At 41.1% G+C, this 21,901-nt stretch overlaps 1 protein-coding gene across 4 annotated transcripts in view; it reads right to left on the bottom strand.

Annotated features, from left to right (window-relative positions):
* Positions 1-21,901, bottom strand: part of FAM110B (family with sequence similarity 110 member B) — a 112,845-nt gene that overhangs the window by 28,744 nt on the left and 62,200 nt on the right. The window lies entirely within an intron of this gene.

Here is a 21,901-nt window from a genome sequence, read left to right as displayed (position 1 = left end):
CCTGGGTAATTAAACTCCCATTTTTCACAGCAAAGATGCCTGGAATCTCAACACTGCAAAGCATGTGACACTTCCCCCATTCAATTTTCCTTAAATCAGCTCTTTTTCTTCACTATCCCCACCAAACACAAACTACATTTTGAAAGGATCCATTTTAAGAGATAAGCACAACTCCATAATGAAGCTACTGAAATCAAAGCCCAACCCTCTGGTACTTTGTCACATGGCTCCTAGGAAATGCTGCTGGGAGTCATTAAAGAAGCAAGCACTCAGTGAATTCTCATCTTAGGGATGTTCAGTGCAAGACAGATTCACAGCTATCTTATCTGCTAGTTACTAATGCAGAGAGCAAACTTTGTGCTCACCACCAGTGAGCCTCCAAATGACTCTGCACTGCAGATGCTGTCCACACTGGATGTAAGCCATGATAGTACAAATGTGGTTTATGGTTGGTGAGGTTTCCAGCCAGTGTCTCTGCACCGCCAACAGTCTCTTCTTGAGTTATTTTTCTCATCTTATTGTCTGTGCTGTCATTATCCAATCTGACTTATACCAACAAACCAGGAACCTGCTGCAAAGGAGTACTTATGAGAGCAGAAACGTTCTACTTTAAATATTTCCTATGAAAGAATAAATGCATACAGCTCCCACCACTGCATCTTTGCTTTCAGGATTCAAGCATTATTAACAACTATTTTGTTAAGGAAACTATTACTGTTTTTACACAATAAGAGGTGGTGCTAAGGATTAATATGTAGTTAATTATAGTTAAGGATTAATATGTAATGCTTTTAAATTTCATAATGAACAACTTATTTGCACTTATAACCCATACCTCAGCTACAAAGACAGCACAGCTGCCCTCTGTTTGTCACCACAGCCACACTGGTTTCATCCTACAATCCCTCCACCAAAGCTCATGGTAAAGAAATGCAAAACCAATATAAACTGCATCACTTCTGAATCACTGTTTTGTGAGTTATGGGAATGCCAGAGCAGCCACAATGTATTAACTGCAAAACACTACACCTATCCCAAATTCTCCTTCAGCAAACTGCATACCTGGTGGGACCAAGCACCAGAGCAGCCAAAGAAGTGCCTGCCCTTTCCAGCCCTTTCAGCTGGCCAAGATATCTCACCTGTTGGATGAAAGCAGCTTAGAGTAGGATCATCCTGGGAAGGGGCCGTGTTACAACAGCTCTCAGCAGAGCCAACTGCTGCAGTGCTTGCATTGCAGAGGTGCTTGCAGCTGTGACAAAGTCTGGAGCAGGTTCCTGGAAGCAGGAGCACAGAGGGGGGCAGGACACCCCAGCCCAGCCCAGCGGAAGCAGAGGGCACTGTTTGCACTGCAGGCCAGCTCCTGTTCCCCTGTCTGACGATGGCAAATCTCTTTGTCCCTTGGCAGTTCTGGGAACAGAATATTGTCTTGTGAAATTCCAATGCTGTTTTAATGCTATCATTATTAGCATTGTCTTCAGACAATAAAATGTTCTGTCGCAGTCGCTGTGGGCTCGAAGCAGTGAATACACACTGAGTCACCCCACATTAACTTAAATAGCACAACTGTGTGAATGCATGTTCTTCAGTTAAATCTGCACACACTCAAAAGTAAAAATAAGCAGATCTCCAAGGAAGAACTTGCTTTCTACACAATGCAAAAGAACCCTCACTGTGTGCTTCCACAACCTCAACAAACATGTGGCAAAAGGCTTAGTAAGACTACTCCTTTTTTCTGATCTGGTAGTAGATGAGTATACAAATCCACCCCCAAAGGGTTATGTAATTGAAAAAAATGTGTGTGCCTAAACCTGGCTTTATCTGTCCTGGGACCTCCACAACACAAGCAGAGGTGGTACCCACAAGCAGCCACTTGCACCACATGCCAACACAGAGCAGCTTCTGTCCCCCTCCTTTCCCTTCAAATCAGCACCTCTCAAGAAGAATAATTGCTCAGATGCTTTCTCACTATCTGTAAGAATACACCCCTCATGTTATGTTCAACCCCATTCAGAGCAGGAGATACCCAGAAGATTTCAAGGTGGAGCACAGGGACAGCCTAAGGCCCAGGCATTCACTCGTACCACAGGACTTGCTGTGCAGCCAATTCACCATGCACTGCTGACACCAAAGCACATAAAAGCAAAACAAACAACTGATCGGTGCTCAGACTTGTCTGTGCTTTTGTCCCTTAACTAAACCCTCACTAGGAATAGAAACTGCATAAAGTAAGAGATTCCATACTTTGAAATGAAACTACATAAGGCACTGAGGGTTAAAATGAGTGCACTTTTTTTTTGTTTTACACCTCTGAAACCATCCAGCACAGTCCTCCTCACACCAAAGCTGCACAGCTGCCTGCAGGCACATAATTTTACACTTCCTAAAACAAAACCTCCTACGTCTAACAGTTCTAACACACGATCAAATATACTCCAACCAGGTATCATCATATCATCATTTTAAAAGGATCTTGTTATTGTGTGTGCTCAAAATATTGGGCACTTGAACAAGTGTCATGATAGAGCATGACTTCAGTACGATATGAATTCAAAGGATGCAAATTGAGCCAAATAAAGAATTCATACCACCAAAGATACCTTAATTCTCTTTCTCTAGGAGGAGTTCTGATGTGCGCACCTGAAGCTCCTGTCCTTGCCTTGCTTCTTGCAGGAACTTCTCTCTCTTCCTGTCCAGAAATTCCTTGTGAACAAGAACTAGGGAAAGGAAGTCCTCAGCTGCCTGGAAGTTTTAAGCCCAAGTCAGAAAACACGAGTAAAGAATACAGCACACAAAAGTGTTCAAGGGAAGATCCAGCTATAGGAAAAATGATACTAATAAAAAGCCTTTCTTTTTTAACCACAGAGTATATCTGAGGGAGACAGTTTCACAAGTCCCCTAAATTTTCAATCTCTCTCTCTCTAACCTGAAGCAACAGTGTCTAATGTAAAGAAAAGCTACTTGCCTAACTGCGAGGAAAGCTGTGGACTGTAGCTTCTCAAATATGCAGAATAAAGGCAATACGTAAAAATCTGAAAAAACAAGTTTTTTTTTTTTACCCTCATATATGAATCTTTAACTTCTGCAATAGCCTGTACAGAACAATGAACTATGTTAGATAAACAGCCAGCAGTCCTAAACTTCATTTAAACCCATGTTGAAGCTGTCTGGGAGGAGCTGGCAGCTGGCCACCTCGCCAGGGACCAAGGTGACAGGACACACTATCTTTTGGAGCTGCTTTTATCCTACACTGATTTCCCCTCTTATCCCTGGCAGGTCTCTTGTGCACCTGTACAATGCAAGCCTGGTTATCTCCGTCAGCCCAAAAGAGCACACACGGGGTCCCTCCCAGTGGCTGAGTTACAGACAAAACAGTGTGCCCTTGCCCAAAGTACACACTGTGTGCCGCAGGTTTTGTGACTGCTGGGGCTCCCTTGGGTGTCCGCAGCCCATTTTATGTGGTGGGCAGAGTCAACAGCTTCCCCAGTTCTCTCTCCTTCATCCAACAGCAACAAAATGCAACATGCCCTGTGCATGGAAACCAGCTGGAATAGCAATGCCAGAGGTACTTGGGACACCACAGCGCAGTGAAGAAGGGTAGCACGCTACTGTCACCAAACACTGATGAAACCTTATCATACTCAATGAGGAAACCAATGACTTGAAGCCCACAGACACAGGGAAAGGAGTAGGGATGTGAGAAATTTGTAGGTGTTTGCTCCCAGGCCCCTCCTGGCCTTAAGTTTATGCTCTTGCATGGATTTCCTTCCCTCAGATGAGGCCATTGAAAGCCTTGCAGGTCATGGTTGGGCTGGTGTCACCCTTGCACGTGACAGTCCTCTCCTTCCAGATTAGACAAGGTAGCCAGAAACAACAACTCCAGTACTGAGTACAACTAGCATAAATGACAAAGTAGCATGAGGATTGTGGGAAATGTTAGTACAGTATTCCTGACCTGAAGTTTTCACTGTTCTCACATCACTACCACCAAGGGAAGGGAGCCAGGTCTCTGGGGCAGGTTGTTATGGCAGCCCTGCACTGCCTTGCTCCGAGATTGCCTAAATGGCAAAGTGCAGCACGTTTGGCTGAGGGCTAACTCCTGTGAGCCACTGCTGCTTATGTGGAATCCAGACGGATATTTTTAATCACACTTCGTAACTGTTGGCATTTCCATAGTATTTGCCAAGCAGGTGAATCCTTCAAACAATATTATGCAAAAGCTACATAAACCCGCGAAATCTCAGGTCAGACAATTTCCTCTCCTCTTAAGCACCCCAGACATTTCAAACAAGGAGAGATGTGCAGTGCACAGGGGTAGTCTTCCAGAAAAGCTGACTTTCTTGGGCTTACAGTTTATCCTCTGTAGCTCCTGGAAGGCTTATACTTCAACCATGTGAAAATGCTATCACTTATTATTACACTATATTTCATGCTCAATATTTATGCCCTTTTCTCCAGTGCCAAAAGCTCACATTGATACCTTAAACTTTACTGTGCAAATGCAAGACTTCTATTTTTGGGATGCCTTTTTATTTTTTCCTTTTCTTTCTTGCCCCTCCTCCCTCAGACATGAAGGTAAGCTTTAAGATTTATTCAAAAATCCAAGAGCAATGCAATCTTGGCGAAAAACAATCAAAGATGACAAAGTACCCTGAGCATTAAAAAATATTAAAAACACCTTTTTTTTTTTATTTCACACATTCAATCCTAGATTTTTATTAGCCTACAGAACATTAAAGCCTTGTAAAGTCAGATTTACAACAGAACTTGAAACGGCCCCATCTATAGCCTATGATGAAGTGCTTTATAACACAAATTGTAAGTGTCAAACTTTAGTGAATTATGTAACTCAGCACTTCCCCTCTTTTTTAGCTGTAATCTTATATGAAAAGCTGCTATCACAAAAACTGCCTGACCTTGTGCTGTAAATATCTCATTATTTTATTTATCTTACAGCTGTTACGAAAGTAAAAGCGACAAACCATGCATTAAATTGCTGATTTTGTGAACTGTTTAGAAAGCTTGAATTTCATTATAAGTTCTGGATTAAAATACATGGATAAAAACAAAAGGATAAGATAAAACAGGAATGAGTAGGTAGATCAAAAATCAGGTTTTTAATCTTTATCTTGCAAAATGCATGGGAGGCAATAGTCAACAAGAAATATCTGTCAAAACCACCAATTTGGGCAGTATTTAAAATAAAGAACTGCATATTCTTCTTCTTAGATTCTCTTTGTTTCTTGCAATTGCTCCAGAACTTCAGCACAAACATAGAGTATTCTGATTTTTGGGCACAAACTTTGGGTAAATCTTTTTTGTTTTCTTCTCAGTAGTGAAAAATAAAATTTAACAAGTATGAACATTTACTTAATTCCCACAGTTCACGAAGTGAACTACTGCTCTTTCTGAAGAAATTTATGTCAGTAAATATGTAAGACCTACATGTATACATACGTGCATTTCTCTCGAAGTACATAAAAGCATAACTTTGAGTAAAAACCACACAAAATTGCTAAATAAATCTGAAAGTGCTGCATTTTCACAGTGAAGCACCACAGTCTATCAATGTTACACCTTTTTCAGGTGAATGTCATGCATGCACTGAAAAGATAAATATAAACCATGATGATAGTGAAAACTTCTATACAAGATCATGATTTTTTTTACATTATCTTACTAATCCTTATAAAACTGGTTTTGTTTCCACACTTGAATTCAGTTATATACCTCCATTAATCAGCAGCAGAAAACAAGCAACTGAAATGTCAAATGTCACCATTAATACCAGTGTTGCAGGAGAAAGCTTAATACCTGAAGAGATAATTAGGATTACAGAATCATTAAGGTTGGAAAAGGCCTCTAAGATCATTGAGCCAACCTTTAACCCAGCAGTACCATGTTAGCACTAAGCCATATCTCCATGTGCCACATCTACATACCACACTACCAGGAATGGTGATCCCACCACTGCCCTGGGCAGCCTAGATTAGAATACTGAAGAAGAAGAATAAGAATAGATGATCACCATCCCCCCAGATCACTCAGATTCAGAGGGAGGAGAAAAAAAATCACTTCTAGACTAACAAAAGCTACAGGATATCAAATATAGTCATCACATCTTGTTGTGAAAACTCTTCATATTTTCCTCATGATGCAAATTAAATCTACTTCTCCCCCCCACAAAACCTTTTCTTTCAAGACATTTTCTGGATTAGCTCCAGAGGAAGGGAGAAGCACAGATGAGCTAAAACAAGTAACCCAACTTACCAAACACACTGCAAGGCTGGATGCATATGGAAATGAAATATATTCACAAGCAGATAGACTAGATATGTCAGTATGTTTTTGCCATCTCTGATATAAAAATAGGTGTCAGCGAAAACCCAGTATAAATTCTTGCAAGCCTCTGCAGGAATGCTGCTGTTTTCCCCTGGATGGTTCAACCAGCACAATCACTCAGAAACTTCTCATAATTAAAGAAAAAAAAAAGGGGTGGGAGGGGATCCACACTAAACCCTCTCTCCTATTGTGTTCAAAACCTCTACCAAAACCCCCCAGATTTTTCACATTAGCTGTAGAAAGTACTCCTGGGTCATCACCACTGACCCAGGGTTTGTCCCTTGTCCAAGAGGGAATGACAGGATTCCCTTCCTGTGATACTAGTGCCAATACTGGGGGGTCAGAAAAGAAGTCAGGAGCATTTAGTGGCCTAGCAGCAAACCAACAAAAATGTATCTGCTTTTAACAGCAAAAGCAATGCCAGGCGTGCTCCTACAAGCTTCACCTCACAGAGGAAAACCTCCCTGGCTTTTTCTGCTCTGTGTTTTTCTGTGAGCAGGCATCACAGCCGGCATGTGCGGGGGCTGATGCCAAGCACTCCTCAAACTCGCACTCCCACATCTTGGATGTGTTTGCCCGTGCTTATGCACGCATAAAAGACCGTGGCAAACCGTGGCAGCCGTGACCTGAAGGAAGCACCAAGCACGGTCGGCCACCCTCCGAATCAATTTATGCAGACTGCACAGATGCTCTCCTCCAGCACCAGTGTGGGCAACAGCAGCGCACACAATGAAAAAGGAGCTCTATCAAAAGAATTAAAACAGAAAGAAGTTAAAAAAGGGAATTAGAAATGTTTCGCCTTCAGGCAGCTCTTGGTTTCTCCTCCCACCAAAAAAAAAGCTAATGTGTTGCTTTTGTAAGCTATTATTAATAGCTATATACATAAATACAGCGATTTCATGCCTGTTCTAGAAAATTAACAAATTGAACTGCCAAAACACACCCCACCGTATGACCAAAATGTGTTTCACTCAAGCTTCTCAATTACAACTTGTCTTTTTCTGCATTTCCTTCTCTTGCTTTCTCTTTTCCCCTCCATTTTGCCCCAGATTTCCAAACTCCAAATTTTAGTAGATTAAATTGGTAGAAATCTTGCTCCTGAACAAAAATCACTTCTTGGTCTGCAACTGCAGCAGACAGACAGGCTGCAGCCTAAGGATGCTGGATCAGCCACGGAGTATGGAGCATTTCAAATTTAGGTCACTTGTGCTGCTCTGACCCCAGTGAACAGCGACAGTGTGTTTTTCCACACTTGACTGTTCTCCTGCTGACCTGCGTCTCGAACAAGACAAGTCCCAATGCAATTTAAAAAAACAAGGTCAGCACAGGAGATATTGAATGCTAAATATGCTAGGAAAGGGGCAAAGTGAGTGGGAAAAAGAGTTCATTTCCCCAAAGTTTGCTGATGGAGACCGAAGGCGCAAACACTAAAACTGCACGGACACGCATCCTTTGGCGCCTGCATGACTGGGATCCAAAGGGGGGACCGATGGCAGGCAGAAATTGTCACCATGTGAGGCAAAGCGGAGCTGAGCCAGCAGCACACACGATAAGAATTATCTCTGCTGGAGGCTGCTGGCTGCCGCGCCAGCACCTCGACTCAGCGCTGACAAATGCTGGGGGGGAGCCGGCGCCGAGGCCAGAGCCCGCTGATGATAAATGCGGCACCTCGGGCGCTGAGGCTGTCAAACCAGCGGAGTACCCACCTTGCTGCAAATGAGCCAACCCCGCCACATTCAAGAGAGTAAAACTCCTTGAGGAAATAGCTGCTTGTGTTTGCTGCAGAAAATGTAGCCAGGTCCCATGGTAGTGGAAGGTGAAAGGGAGAAAGCCCCAACTCTCTTCTCTTGGAGCTCTGCTATTCGCTGGAGGGTTGGAGCAGGAGGCAGGGCCAGCTGCAACTGCACCTTTGTAACAACACCTACTCAAACTGCTTTCTAGTTCTGGGACTCAACATTTGTGTTTATTCTCCTGTAGCTCTTAAAAAAAAAAAAATTATACGCTTTGCACAACACAGCGACTGTTGATACAGAAGAATGGTTCCTGCACAACTATGGTGTTTAACTACACATGAGTCCAAAGGGGAAAAGCTTAATGGATAGCAATATGAGATATTTTAGCTTGCCCCTAACTCTTATCCTGCTGGTTCAAAACTGCAACACACCCCTGTGGACATCCTCAAGCACAAGCGGCATGAGCAGTCCAAAGGAAGGTAACCTGGAAGGAACTTTGCTCAGTGGCTATAGGCTTAGACAAAGATTAACAGAGGGATCAACCAGAGAAGCAACACCTACTGAATACCCACTAGCAAATAAAGCAGCCAAGCTTGTCACAGAGCACTGCAAAAGACTCCCAAAGGGGAAAACCAATCTGGACAGGCTCTAGTAGGAGGAGGAACATTGTTTTAATGAGTTTTGGATAAATGCATGGGTAACTGATGTTTTACCTATGCTTATTGATGTTTTAGGATGAAATAGTGTGGCCAGCAAGACTAGAATAGTGATCTCCTGTACTTGGCACTAGTGAGGCTGAATCTTGAATCCTGTGTCCAGTTTTGGAGCATTTCACTACAAGAAAGAAACTGAGATGTTGGAGCATGTCCAGGGAAGGGCAAAGGAGCTGGTGAAGGATGTAGAGCACAAGTATTACGAGGAGCAGCTAAGGGAGCTGGGGCTGTTCATCCTGGAGAAAAGAAGGCTCAGGGGAGACCTTATCCTTTTCAACAACCACCTGAAAGGATCTTGTAGTGAAGTGGGGTCAGTCTCGTCTTCCAGGTAACAAGCAATAGGACAAGAGCAAACGGCCTCAAGTTGTGCTATGGAAGGTTGAGATTGGACACTAGGAAAAAAATTCTAATGGAAAGCACTGGAACAGGCTGCCCACGGAAAGGGTTGAGCGGAGTTATGTAAAATATGTGGAGATGTGGTGCTTAGGGACATGATTTAATGGTGCCCTTGGCAGTGCTGGGTTAAGGGCTGAACTTGGTGACACTGTATGTCCTTTCCAACCTAAATGATTATTTGATTCTCAGTTTTAAAGAATAGAACAAGATGATGTGCCAGAGTAGATCCAACCTGGGGGAAAGAAACCCCCACACTTTATGTAGATGGAGACAGGTTACATGAAAGAGCTGAGAATGAAATTATAAAAGGAAGAAAAGTCAGTATCATCTCTGTATTATGACAACAGAAAGCAGATCTGTCATAATAAGTAAAGTTCATATTGCCTAATTTAGTTAACAGGTTTTTAGAGAAACAGCAAAGTTCATTCACAGGGTATATTTTTTTTTTCATTAGTGGGAGAATCAGAGACAGGCATTGTTCTTATAACTTTCACACAGCTAAAAGACTAATAAGCAATTAGGAATTATAGATGTTAGGAAAAGGGACTGATCTTTTCTCCAATCCTACAAATTGATGATTATTCTCTACCACCTCTTAGCTAATGACTTGTAAGACCTAGAACTAGAAACCACAGGTGGTAGAGCCTTTTCCCAGTTTCTGTAGCAGACCATTCTCTGGATATATGCATCTACAAAATGAGTACTTTTATGTTTTTCTCTGTTAATTCCTGATTCTTGTTACATCACCTTTATTGAAAGTTTCTTTTGTAAATTTCGCCCTCAATTTTATTTCACACATTTGTTCTTTTCTCTCCTGAAATACTTAAAATTTTGTTGACAGTATCCCCCAAGGTATAAAGCATCTACAACTGACTGCATAGATGAGGTGTCCACACAGGAGAAACAGAGTTTGATGCAATGCCAACCAACAGCAACAGGGATCCAACTTCAGTGGGGTGAGAATCAAACCTTCAGAGCCACTACTCCCCCCTGAAGTTGAGCATCTTTATATGGCCAACTGTTGCAAGGCTCCCTCCCACTGTATTTCAGGCCCTTCCTGGTATTATTCCCAAGTATTTTATGGCATTGCCCTTTTTGAAGTCTCTCCACAACATGCAATAGTTTCACTTGGGATACACTTCTGTAAAGTTAATTGCAGTTTTGCATTTTGTTTTATGTTTCTGACCTCTTTAGGTTCTTTTGAACTTTGAATATTTGTCCAGACATGTATTTTCAGCTCTACATAATTCGAATGTCATTCATACATCATCTGAATCCTCTTTGTATGATTAGTTTAGTTTAGAAAGGACAAAAATTAAGCATTTTGGAGAGAGAAAGCAGGACAAAGTTTCTAAAGAAATACACAGATAAATCCTGTTTTATCACACTCCCCATCAGATTATTTTGCTGAAGTAATTTTGACTGTAAGTCCGAAAATACTGGCATAAATGAAATAGAACCTATTTTGAAGGAAAAAACACAGACAACCCCGAATTAAAGTTATATAAGCTTAGACTGACTTCTTTAATAAAGCAATGGGAAGCTGCAAACGGAGGGGAAGACAACAGTAACAGACCCATGGATCAGAGATTATATTGCTGTATTAGAGAAAAACAGACATGACAGAGTTGCCCACCTACTGGGAATACTAAATAACATCGCTGCTTAAAAAGTAAGAAATTGCAGAAAATAATTTTTTATAGAGTTATGGCTAGGTTATTTTTAGCACCTGAGGAGTTTTTTTATTTGTTAGCCAAAGAGCAACAACAGTGCCTCTGGAAACAAAACACAGGAAGCTGAGGAAGAAAAAGAAACAGTTTGAAGACTTGAGTTTGGAAATGGATGACTGTTTTCAATAATTTTTCTGCAGTAGACAAATATAGAAAAGAGAGGTGATGTAGGGACCATATGGTGTGTTAATTCCAGTTGTGACAACAGCTCTGTTGTCTATCCCTTTGCTAGACTGTGAGAAAACGTGCAACTTGTGTCACTGACACCAAGAGCAAAGCCCAGTCTCATCAGGCATGGCAAATATTAATGTATAGGCAAATAAAAGCTTGGAACTGGGAACAAAAACTGAATGACCAGCCCTGCAAACCATCTTTTTCCTGATGGGAAGCTTTGCTGAGTGCACAAAGAAGTAACAACTTCTAAGGTGTTCAGAGAAGGTAGGTTAAATGAAACAAAAATAATTCTGGACCGAGGACGAAGCATGCAGCTTTTGAAAAAGCATACAACAACAAAAAAATCCATACAATATGCTTGGAAAAGAGGTCTGGAACACTCTCCTATAAATCCAACCAGTCTGTACTGCACTAGCACAAAACTTAAGTGTCAAACAGGACACTGGTACAGGCACTGTGGGTAAGAGCACCCCACCTTTGTGGAAGGGACAGCCCCAAGAGCCGGGTGGTGATGCACCCACGTCTTCCTTCCAGGTGAAGGAATGAGGAGAGGACAGGGCTGTCCTGTACTGCCAGTCCACAACTGGCTCACAAACAGCCTGCATCAGGATGCTGGAAGTGTTTGGATTTGGGGCATGGAAAGAAACAAAACAGCCTCTGCTTTCACATTCTGTACCGCAGCATGGCAGCGGGTGGCGGCTGCTGTTGGAGGGATTCGGCTTGTCCTCCCTACATCAGTCTCCTCATCTGGCAAGCAGGCAAATAGTACACTTAGAGAAAACAAAACAAGACAAACAAATAAAATAACTAACTCTCCAAAACCCAGAACCCTTCCAAACTGAAACCACAACCCAAACAAAAATCCCCAAACCAAACCCAAGGACTCAACATAATAAAAGAAAAAAAAAAGAAGGAAACCACCACCACTGTATGCCCTTCACCTCCCCCTCCCAAGCCCTCTGAAATCAATTAAATTATGGTTATAAAAAATCACCATAATCTATTTCAAGCTTGAAAAACTATAAGATACTGATTTTCTAGCAACTGGAGATGAGAAAAGCCTCTTAGCCATCCAGAAAAACATTTAGTAGCAAAGGAATATGGAACCAGACAAACTAAACAGGGTGCTCAGGCAGGACACAAATTCTTAAACTAAATGACTGTTGTCAAAATGTATTTTTAGTAGGTAAATCCAGACAGACTTACAATTTTTTTTTGTCTCTAAATAATTCCCCAATGTCATTGCTGCTGCTGCTAGTGAGCTCTAAGGAGCAAAGCACATGAAAAAAGCACATGAAAAAAGGAAATTGTTCTTGCTTGCTAATGTAATTCAAACTCTAAATATTTATTTACTCTTGCAGGGGAAAGGGAGCAGCTGAAGCACAGCTGGGATAACTCAGCAGCACGAGCCGCCACGCGCTCCCCCATGCCATGGCCTCTGGCTGGGCCAGGAGGCTGCAGGGGAAGGGGGAGCAGAGCCAGGCTGGAACACACAGCTGTGGTCCCAGCAGCTCCAGCTTGCACTCTCCACCCAGCACGCAAACTCAGCCTTAAGACATGATCTACCTTTCACCCATACTGATGAGAAGAGGCTGGGTTCCCACCCACTCCATCCCCACCAGTGCTCCCCTCCTTGCTACATCCAGCACCAGCGTTCTTGGAAGAGTCCCATGGATGTGTGCTCCAACCTCACCCTGAGATCTGGTCAGGAGCCCATCCCAGTCTCAGATCAGCTTCCTTAGGTACCATTCCTGCACTGATAAGTTACCTCTCTGACCTAAAATGAACCATTTTGGCCCAGCAGCACATCACCAGCATGCTGAAGGCTGAGTGTCTGGGCAGGGACAGGTTACCAAGAGAAGAGGCTTGGTGATGAGGGTGGCTGCAGGCACTCTCTGAAATTGAATAAGGCTGCTGGGATCTGTACTCTACTGAGAACATAGCTTTGTCTGTCTCTTGAGTGGCAGCAAGACCTTTCTCTCACCTCTGAAAAATGCTTGGGTTACACTGCTGCAACTGCTTGTAGAGGGGCAGCAAAATCAAGATAAAGACGCGATCCAGGAAAAAATTAATGCCATCCTCTCGAAAGGAGGTAGGGGAGACATGGAGGAAAAGCATGATTTGTATCTGGGCTCAATTGTGAGTAGACTTATAACTGTGAGAAACATGCATGATTATCTTAGTTCAGTTTTTCTTTAAAAATCGTAACTTTAACCACTTGGTTAAACACATATGACATGCCCTGTTCACAGCTCTGGTTACTCCTTATAAATTCATACCTGCACAGCATTAATCATGATGGGGAAGCCTGAAATCCTGGCACAAACACAGCACCACCCCTGTTTTGGTTTGGGGTGTTTCCCCCCTCGAGCTGCAGAGGAGCCCTGCACACAGGAGCACTCACTGCCTGCTCAGATGAGAACATACAGCAGCCCTCACACACAGGCTGAAGCTGTTCTGCTTCAGAGTCAACACTTCTTGGGCTGGTGTGGCACATGTACCATCTTCACAGCATAGAGACACCTGAGAATCTGCCAGCTGCATTCTGCTCACAGATTTAACAGTAATCCTTGTGATCAGAAGGGCTCAAATTACCTTTCACTTTTTCCCCCCCTTTTTTTTTTAATAAAAGCTCAGAATCCAGAACACCCTCATTTTGCCCAAGCTGGTGTTACAACCTAATCCTGCCTGTTGATTTCTAGATCTGTCAATTTAGTATCACTTAAAAATTAAGATTAAAACCTACCTCCACTCCCAAAAAGGGATTAAAGAAATTATCATGAAACAAGAAATAAAGCAAGTTGCCACAAAGCAGACTCGGTAAAGGAGATTACTGTTCAGCCAAATCTGTTTTAACTCTATTTCTAGTTATTCCAATCTTTTTGTCAGTTATTTTCAGGCAAAAGTCTTCTCTAGTTAGACTGTAGAATCAGTTCAACTGAGATCTAATAAATAATACTTAATTCCCATGCTAAGATTCATTTTGCTAAACTTAACGGAGGTAACGAAGTGATAAATCCAGTTATGTGCATGTAAATATTGATATGAAACAGAAAAAACATGGTACTTTCTACTGTGAGTGAAGAATTGTCACCAAAAATCCCCTGTAATGAAAAAGACCATAGTTTAGCAGCACCTCAGGCATGCTCAGGCCTTGCTAATCCCACATAACTCCAGCTTGTATCAACCTCAAGGGCTCATGGCAGCCTTTGAGGGTGTTATGAGCACAGGTTCAAGGGATTGAGCCTACAAATTTCTCTACCACATAGGAAGTCACCTACAACAGGAAGTGTAACAGGCATGCTTCCTACTTCTGGCAAGTTTCTTTGGTTGTTTATAAATTGAGTATCATAGCACAAGTTACATCGCACTTCAACAGAACTATTCTTTTTCAAAGATGCAGTTAAATGGCATCAAACTCACTGGTCCAGCTGACACAGTTCAATGCCACTGGAAAAAAAATCTGTGACTGCACACAAGTAAGATGATGCAGGACCTGTTAACACCCAGGACCCAAAGTGCAATTTACAGTCCATGTACCAAGAGAATGAAGTAAGTACCCCTAAAACAGCCCCCTGCAGCTGGGGGACAAAGGATCTGCACCTAACATGGCCTTCACAATGGGACCCCAAGGTCCAATTCCAAGAAGAAAACAAAAACATTTCATGAGAAACATTGTAAAACCATTAAGATGAATCTGGTTCAGATATTTTTAACAGTATAAGCAAATGTGGATCCTAACAGAAATTTTGAGGGGGAAAAAAAGTCCACATGTATTTAAAGGGGTCATCCTAAACATTTAGCAGTTACTTTCACAATAAGTCTTTTCATGTTTTGGTATACGAGTGCAATGTTCGTGTTCTCAAAGCTAGCCTGAAGGGTTTCTATATTAGTATGTCAATGTTACCATGGTAACACAATGTACTACCAAAATGGACCACTTTTTATACAGCCACTACAATCAAGTTAGTGACCAAGCGAGTTATAAAAACTCTTGCTTTCTGGGAGGTTGGGGTGTTATTGAGCTTTTTCCTTTGTTTGTATTTGGTTCTTTTAACTCTATTATTATTTTTACTATTCCTACACCTTTTTAGAATATTGTTAAGAATTTGTTTTGTTTATCTAGCAGGAATAAATAACAGATATAGTATCACCACCACCAGCAAAAAAAATCAGCTCTCAGGACTTGCTAAGGGTAGTCATAGTTCCAGTTCCTAGGCATATAAAGTTTTAACACCCTACCTCTGATTTTACTTTTGCAGACTGCTCACAAACAGAAGACATTCTTTCCTTGTCACAACACTATTTAAAACACAGCAACATCTCACTCTCAGAGCTCCTTACACACCAGGATCCTGCCCAACACGCTGTCTCTGATAACCTGGGGCGTTTTAAATGGCAATGGATGCCCTAAAAGTCAACCTGCCATCCTTGATCAGACAATTTTCAAACTGAGAATACTCAAGTTAAAAACATTCTCATGTAAAGTTCAGTGTTCAAAAGACATCATCTTCACAGTCATCACATCCACACAGACCAGAGTATCTGTCCTACATTCACACAAATTTGTTAAACCCATGAGTTTCTTTGTATCTCCAAAAGAAAACCATCACCATAAATGATCTCTGTACAGCCAACCCTCACCAACAAGGGCCACTACAGGATCCCACGTGGACAAGGAGCCACATCCAACCAGGAAGTCTTCATGCAATGGTCTTTACTGAAACAACATCAAGTATTTGAATCAAAATCCTGAAAACTTGTTTTTGGATATTTTCTATTAAGAGATAGTATCTAATTGTATATTTTTTGTATCATAAGATGACTGTAACCACCTCCTTGGGGCATTCCTGTGGTCTTGCTGTCTATAAAAAGAAAAATTTAAAAAAATATAGAGATTATATGAACTTATTTCTGACTCGTGTTGAAATGAAAGAGGAAAATAAAAGTCATTGATTTATAGTTGTGTCAATAAGAGCTTGATGTATTGGTTTACAATATCACTTGCCAATAGCACTGACATTCAAAGTTGATCTCTTAGTTCAATAATTTATGAAGTTAGATACACTTTTGTTATGAAAATTAATAAGAATTTTACTCCCTTTATTAGTGCAAGAATATATCAAATATCGATCTTCCCTACTTTTGGTCTGGCTGACTAGTTTTTATTCTACTATATGACACTGCCATTTATAGTTTAGAGGTAATGCCTAAGCATATTTGATTAAACTACCAAAACAACATGATATAATTTATATTCCTTTCAGAAAGCTGAAGGAAAAAGAAGAAACAGTGTCCAAAGACACTATGCAAATCCTTCCAAGAAGACTTATAAGAGCCCACAATTGCTCCTCGTCTTCCTTTGTTCCATGAAACAGCAGTAAAGGAGAGAGTACCATGGGATTCCCATCCCATTTCACCTCCAGTTTTCCAAAAAAATCACATCTGGAAGACATAAAGGAGAACGACAGTCAAAATATCCTATATTTACATGTGTAGTGGCATATATACATATGTGCATATACACAATCTCTCTGTGAATGAATTTATAGTGCAACAGTTTAACTCGTGTGATTTCCAGTGTGGATGCACTTATTTGGTATGAGTGACTTTCTGCTGTATGGGTGGAGTTCGGGGAATGGGTGCACCACAATCTTTTCAAAAAACAAATATGCATGAATGAGCTACCAAAGTGAAATTACACATCAAGCTCAAATCATTGTTCACCTTCAGCCTGCTTGACTTCCTAACTTTAAATGGCTTGTTTAACAGAATTGTCCAGTCTGCAATACACTGCAATGATTTGTGTGTGTGGCTTCCTCTTCTGCTGATTACAGCTTTTAGGCCATAGCTAAAACAAAAGGTGGCTCAGGGATTTTTCATATACAGCACTGAACACATACCTGAGCGAAAAAGTTAAAAATACCACAATCTTATTTTTACTCCCTGAAAGTACAAAAGCGCTATATCTGCAAGTGCTCCAAATGTCACAAAAAAACCAAGTTCAAAGGCATTAGCAATTGTACATTCCCCTATTATGTTGTAAAAGATGCAGTGTGAAAAATCCTTTAGGATAATCTTCTCCAAATCATTAATTCCCTTCCATTTACATGAGAAAAGAAACACCCGATCTTTTTACGCAGTTTGTCACAAAAATCACAGCCCGGGGTACTTCTCACTTAACATTGAGGCCTTACAACCTGGTCTTTTCCCAGCTGTTTTGAAGGACAGCTTACTTTACTGAATCCTTACTTTAGGATTTTTCCATTTACATCATTAGATAAAACAATCCTCACTCCAGAAGTCATAACAGCTGCATCTTAATTGGAAAGAAAAACCAATAAAGACCAGAATCAACAACTGTTACTGCAAACTAGTGGTTCTGAATGCCAAGCAGCTGCCTTTCTGCCAAAAAACAATACATGACTTGTAAAAGTAAGATGCTTGAAAATAAATCAAATACCAAAACTAAGCTACTGTCAATGAGGACATTGTATTTTGGTGATAAAAATGCATGAGAAACCAGCCAATTTCAAGCTGCAATCATTTGAACATAATCCTCACACGTAAGACATCACTTATAGGAAATAATTTGAAATACCAACTGTAGAACTTATGACTTAATAGATGGGATGCCAACTGCTAAAACAATTCACACACCTGGTTGTTTTTATAGTGTGGAAACTGATGGGGTCATGTAAAACGTAAAGTTATTTTCAATGATGACCACACTGAAAGCATTCCTTTCCTTTAAGGGTGGAGAGCACTTCTGGATCATCATCATCATCCCCCTCATATTATGTCCCTTCGCTGCACAACTGTCTTCCTTAAAACACCAAAGTTTTACCAAAAATTTTTGCTGTTTGCCAGAGGAATGTTTAAAATACAGCAACTTCTCTTGTCAAGAGCAATATTTATGTACATGGCAAAAAAAAGAAACTGCTGTAACAGAGTGGAAGAGTTGTGAATTTGCAAGGGGAGCACAGTACAAGACTGGGTCCTTCTCCATCACCTTGGCCATCACATGTGGAAAGAAGGAGAGGGGCTTCTGGGCAGCCACTCCACAGTGCTCCTCACTCACCTTCTCCTCTACCTGCCACAAAAACAGTCTGTGGGTAAGGAAAATAATCCCATTTTGAAGTGTTTTGCAGTTGCTTAGCAACTAGTAGAAAACCTTAGGAGATTTCAGTCAATGGACTTGGCACACCCACCTCTCAGCATACAGACAGGCACATGAGGAACACACCGACTCAGCCCCAGGATGGCCCCAGCCCCAACAGCAGCATGTCCCTCCTGCTTTCTCACACATTCCAAAACTCCCAGAACCACAGAGAGGCACAGCAAAGCACCCCTGCACTGGTTATGGGATGACTTGAAATTGTGAAGATGCCAGCTACACCCTTTCCTCAGTTACCACACGCATACAAACCACAGCTGCCTTAAAAAGCAATTGAGATAGAAAAGCTGTCCCTGAACTTGCCCTACTGTGGTAGAGACCAGGTTTCTTCCCAAGCTATGAATCGTATAGGCAGTGACCATTACAGGCAATTCCCACACCTGTTATCAGTTTCGGTGGGAAGCACTGGCCAAATTGCACAAAACTTTTGGCCTTTATGATCGCACACCATTGTCATGCCAAATGCTTTCAGATTTTAAGACTTTACATGTAGATAGATACAGATATATGTTTGTGAGAATACACAGATTTTGATGTGGAACAAAGATTCTTCCATCACTCTGTAGTAAACTGCCACTAGATGCATACAACCTATACAAACCATGCTGGAAAAAAATATTTTATTTTTTAAAAATGCTTCACTCCACAGAAGTGTACATATGGAGGGAAAAAAAAATCCCACACCACACTGCAGTGCAACAAGTTTGATATTACCAGTATAGGAAACACTGCTAACTAAAAGTAAAAATTTATGCTGTAAATGAAACCATTTGTAACCAGTACAGGAGTTAGGTTCAGAAACAGTTTTTCAAGTACAGCAATGCAAGTCAACAAGCTGCAGCCACATAAAAGCCATGCATCCTGTCCCTCCCACAGCTGGCAGGGGAGAAGGACCCTCCCCACCCACCACCCAAGCTGGCTGGAGAAGCCAGAATCACACCTGCCCATTTCTCTTCACTGGCACTGTGACAACAGGATTGGCTTAGCCCAGGGTCCCCTGCTTGTTCCAGCTTCCCCCACTGCAGTCCAGGCCAGAGCTGAGAATTGCCCAGCCCCAGTGGTTTTGTTCATTTTCTGTGATCCTCAGTGGCAACTGTGAACTTCTCTCACATGTTACCCTTACACTAAAATAGCTTCAACAAAATGTTGCCCCTGTGGTAAATCCAAAAGTAATAGGCCACCATGTTTCTAAGACAGAGAAAGGCTCAGAGTCCATCTGACTTTCAACGTGCATCTTGTTTCCTGTACTTATGTCAACCCTTAAACCAGGAAATTCCTTAATTTTACTCTGTTCATTCCCTCCTTTAAACTAGTACCCAGTTCTTTTTGAAAACTTATCTGCCCTAATTTATCACCAGTAACTTTCACTTATGACAGTGTGGTGCTACCAAGTGGACCTCTGTGATGGCATTTCACAAACAACTCACTTGGCACCTCCAAGGGACCGGTTACATTCTTTATGCTCATAATTCTCAGTATAACAAAACCAAATAATACTTCCTTAATTCTTAAGAAAGGCACTGTTTGCAAATCTCTCCTAAACATCTAGTAGCAGTAAATGTTCAGAAGCTTTTTTGAGTCCTTTCAACAGTGCTCCAGTGATTTCAATAGCCCTGCACTTCCAGGTGTTTTTATGTGAATACTGGAAACAGAGGTTAAGGCCTGAATAAATAGGTTTGGTTGTTGGTTCTTTGTGATGGGTGTTGTTTTTTTTTCTTTTGGTTCTTCTCTTTTTGTTAACTGAGTGACCTCACAGTAGCATTGCCAATGCATGCAACACAGTTTTGAATAATCTGGCAAACACAATTGGCCTTAAGACTTTCAGGCATCTTTTAAAAAAACCCCACCACCAAACCTGAAAGGACAACAATAAAACTCCCACTGGTTTTCCAGAACAGTATTAAAGAGAGTTAATTAATGCTTGAAACCATGACATGGATTTGACCATGTTGCTTCTGTTTTGTACATAAAGAAAAGCACTCAGTCAGTGGAAGAGAAGTGCAATAATTATTGCAATTCCTGGCTACTAAAGGTAGGTTGCATCCCCTCTGCCAGGCCTCAATGCAACCCTCAAGTCTTCCCAAATGACAGCGTCTCCCTTTGCTCCCACAGCCACCAGACATGCACAACCCATTTTGGGAAGCTCCAGAAAACACATACCGAGTTTCTTTAGTACCTTCAATACCAAATAGCTCCTTAACAAATTGTATTTTGTTTCATTATCCTTTAAGATTTTCTTTATTTTGTATTAATGTCATACTTTATCTTCCTTCCCAGGACAATTTGCTTTTGTAACTGATGGTATTTCTCATTGCAGACAAATCCATTCACCTAGAAATGCCACTAGACTAGGCTTGTTCTCTGTAACCAGTGACACCACAGCAAGTTTCTGTGGCATTACAAGCCTTTGCCCATCATCTTCACATAAAAATCTTCCCAGCAGATATGATTCTGCAGATGCAATGCAAACACAAACACAGAAAAAGATCTTTTCAGAAGGACCTAAGTCTTAATTGAAATGTTACTAATACTCATTTTGCAAGATTGCCTGTTGATACTAGGTAAATTAAAAAAAACAGTGGAGCACACTGAATTTATTTAAACAGTATTAGCTCTTCCCAGGTAGAAAGGATGTAAAACTAAGGATGTAAAACAAAGCACAAAGATTACTGTTTGAAAGTGTAATGACTAGGTGACTTAGGATGGCATTATGGAGACAAGAAACCAAAAATTTTGGTAATAGATGGAAGATGATGGATAGTGTTAGGATATCTTACCAAGAGTTTCAATATTGGGTACAATAGAGAAGAAGGAACCAACAAAAGATGCAAAGCCAGATGATATGATCAAAGCCACATGCTCTGGGAAACACTTTTTCAAGCAATATTCAGAATTGATGTAAGTGGGACAAGGCTGCTTTCATCCAGGCTAGGAAAGTGACAACAGAGTACTTCAGTAGTAGGATAAGACACACGGATGGCAGATTTCACAGCATGGGCAGATAGAGAAGCCTGCATCTCAGACATGCTACACTAGGAAAATCTTCAATACATGGGCTTTTCCTGCTTGTGAGGTCCTTGGAAGAAATAAAATAGGGGTAGGAAGGACTGGTCAGTTTTTATTCCACTGCTACAGTGTGTGGTAATGACTACTTTTGTTTACATCTCCATTATTATTATTAATATTATTATTATTATTATTATAGAAGATTAACATGTTTAAGACAGGAAGAAAAAGATATTTCTGATTCAAGAGGATTGCAGAATTTTTACCTTATGGAGAAATTATGAAAGTGGTTTAAGTGCTGCATTGTCTGGAAAAACCATCACAAAGGCTCCTTAAAGCACAAGGCTCTCAGCAGACTAACTTGACAGAAATTGCACTTCCTACACGAGGTAAGTGACCTTTATTGACAAGAAATATTGGGACACTTCAGGGGTTTAAAAGGCTCTGAAAGCAAATTAAAGATTCCAGCTGAGCAGAGGACAACTTAGAAGGGAGATTAATGCTAACCCTGTTTTTATGTACTTAAAAATTATACAGACAAACCCCCACATCTATACAGAAATAAAAGTTTTAATCTAACTATATCAAAGGCAATACAAGCATTCAAAACTTAGGTAGACTATTTAAGGACTT

This window comes from Motacilla alba, chromosome 2 (assembly GCF_015832195.1).
Source record: "Motacilla alba alba isolate MOTALB_02 chromosome 2, Motacilla_alba_V1.0_pri, whole genome shotgun sequence".
In the NCBI taxonomy this organism is placed as follows: Eukaryota; Metazoa; Chordata; class Aves; order Passeriformes; family Motacillidae; genus Motacilla; species Motacilla alba.
Note: the sequence above shows the minus strand (reverse complement) of the source record. Positions and strands in the feature narration are given on the sequence as shown.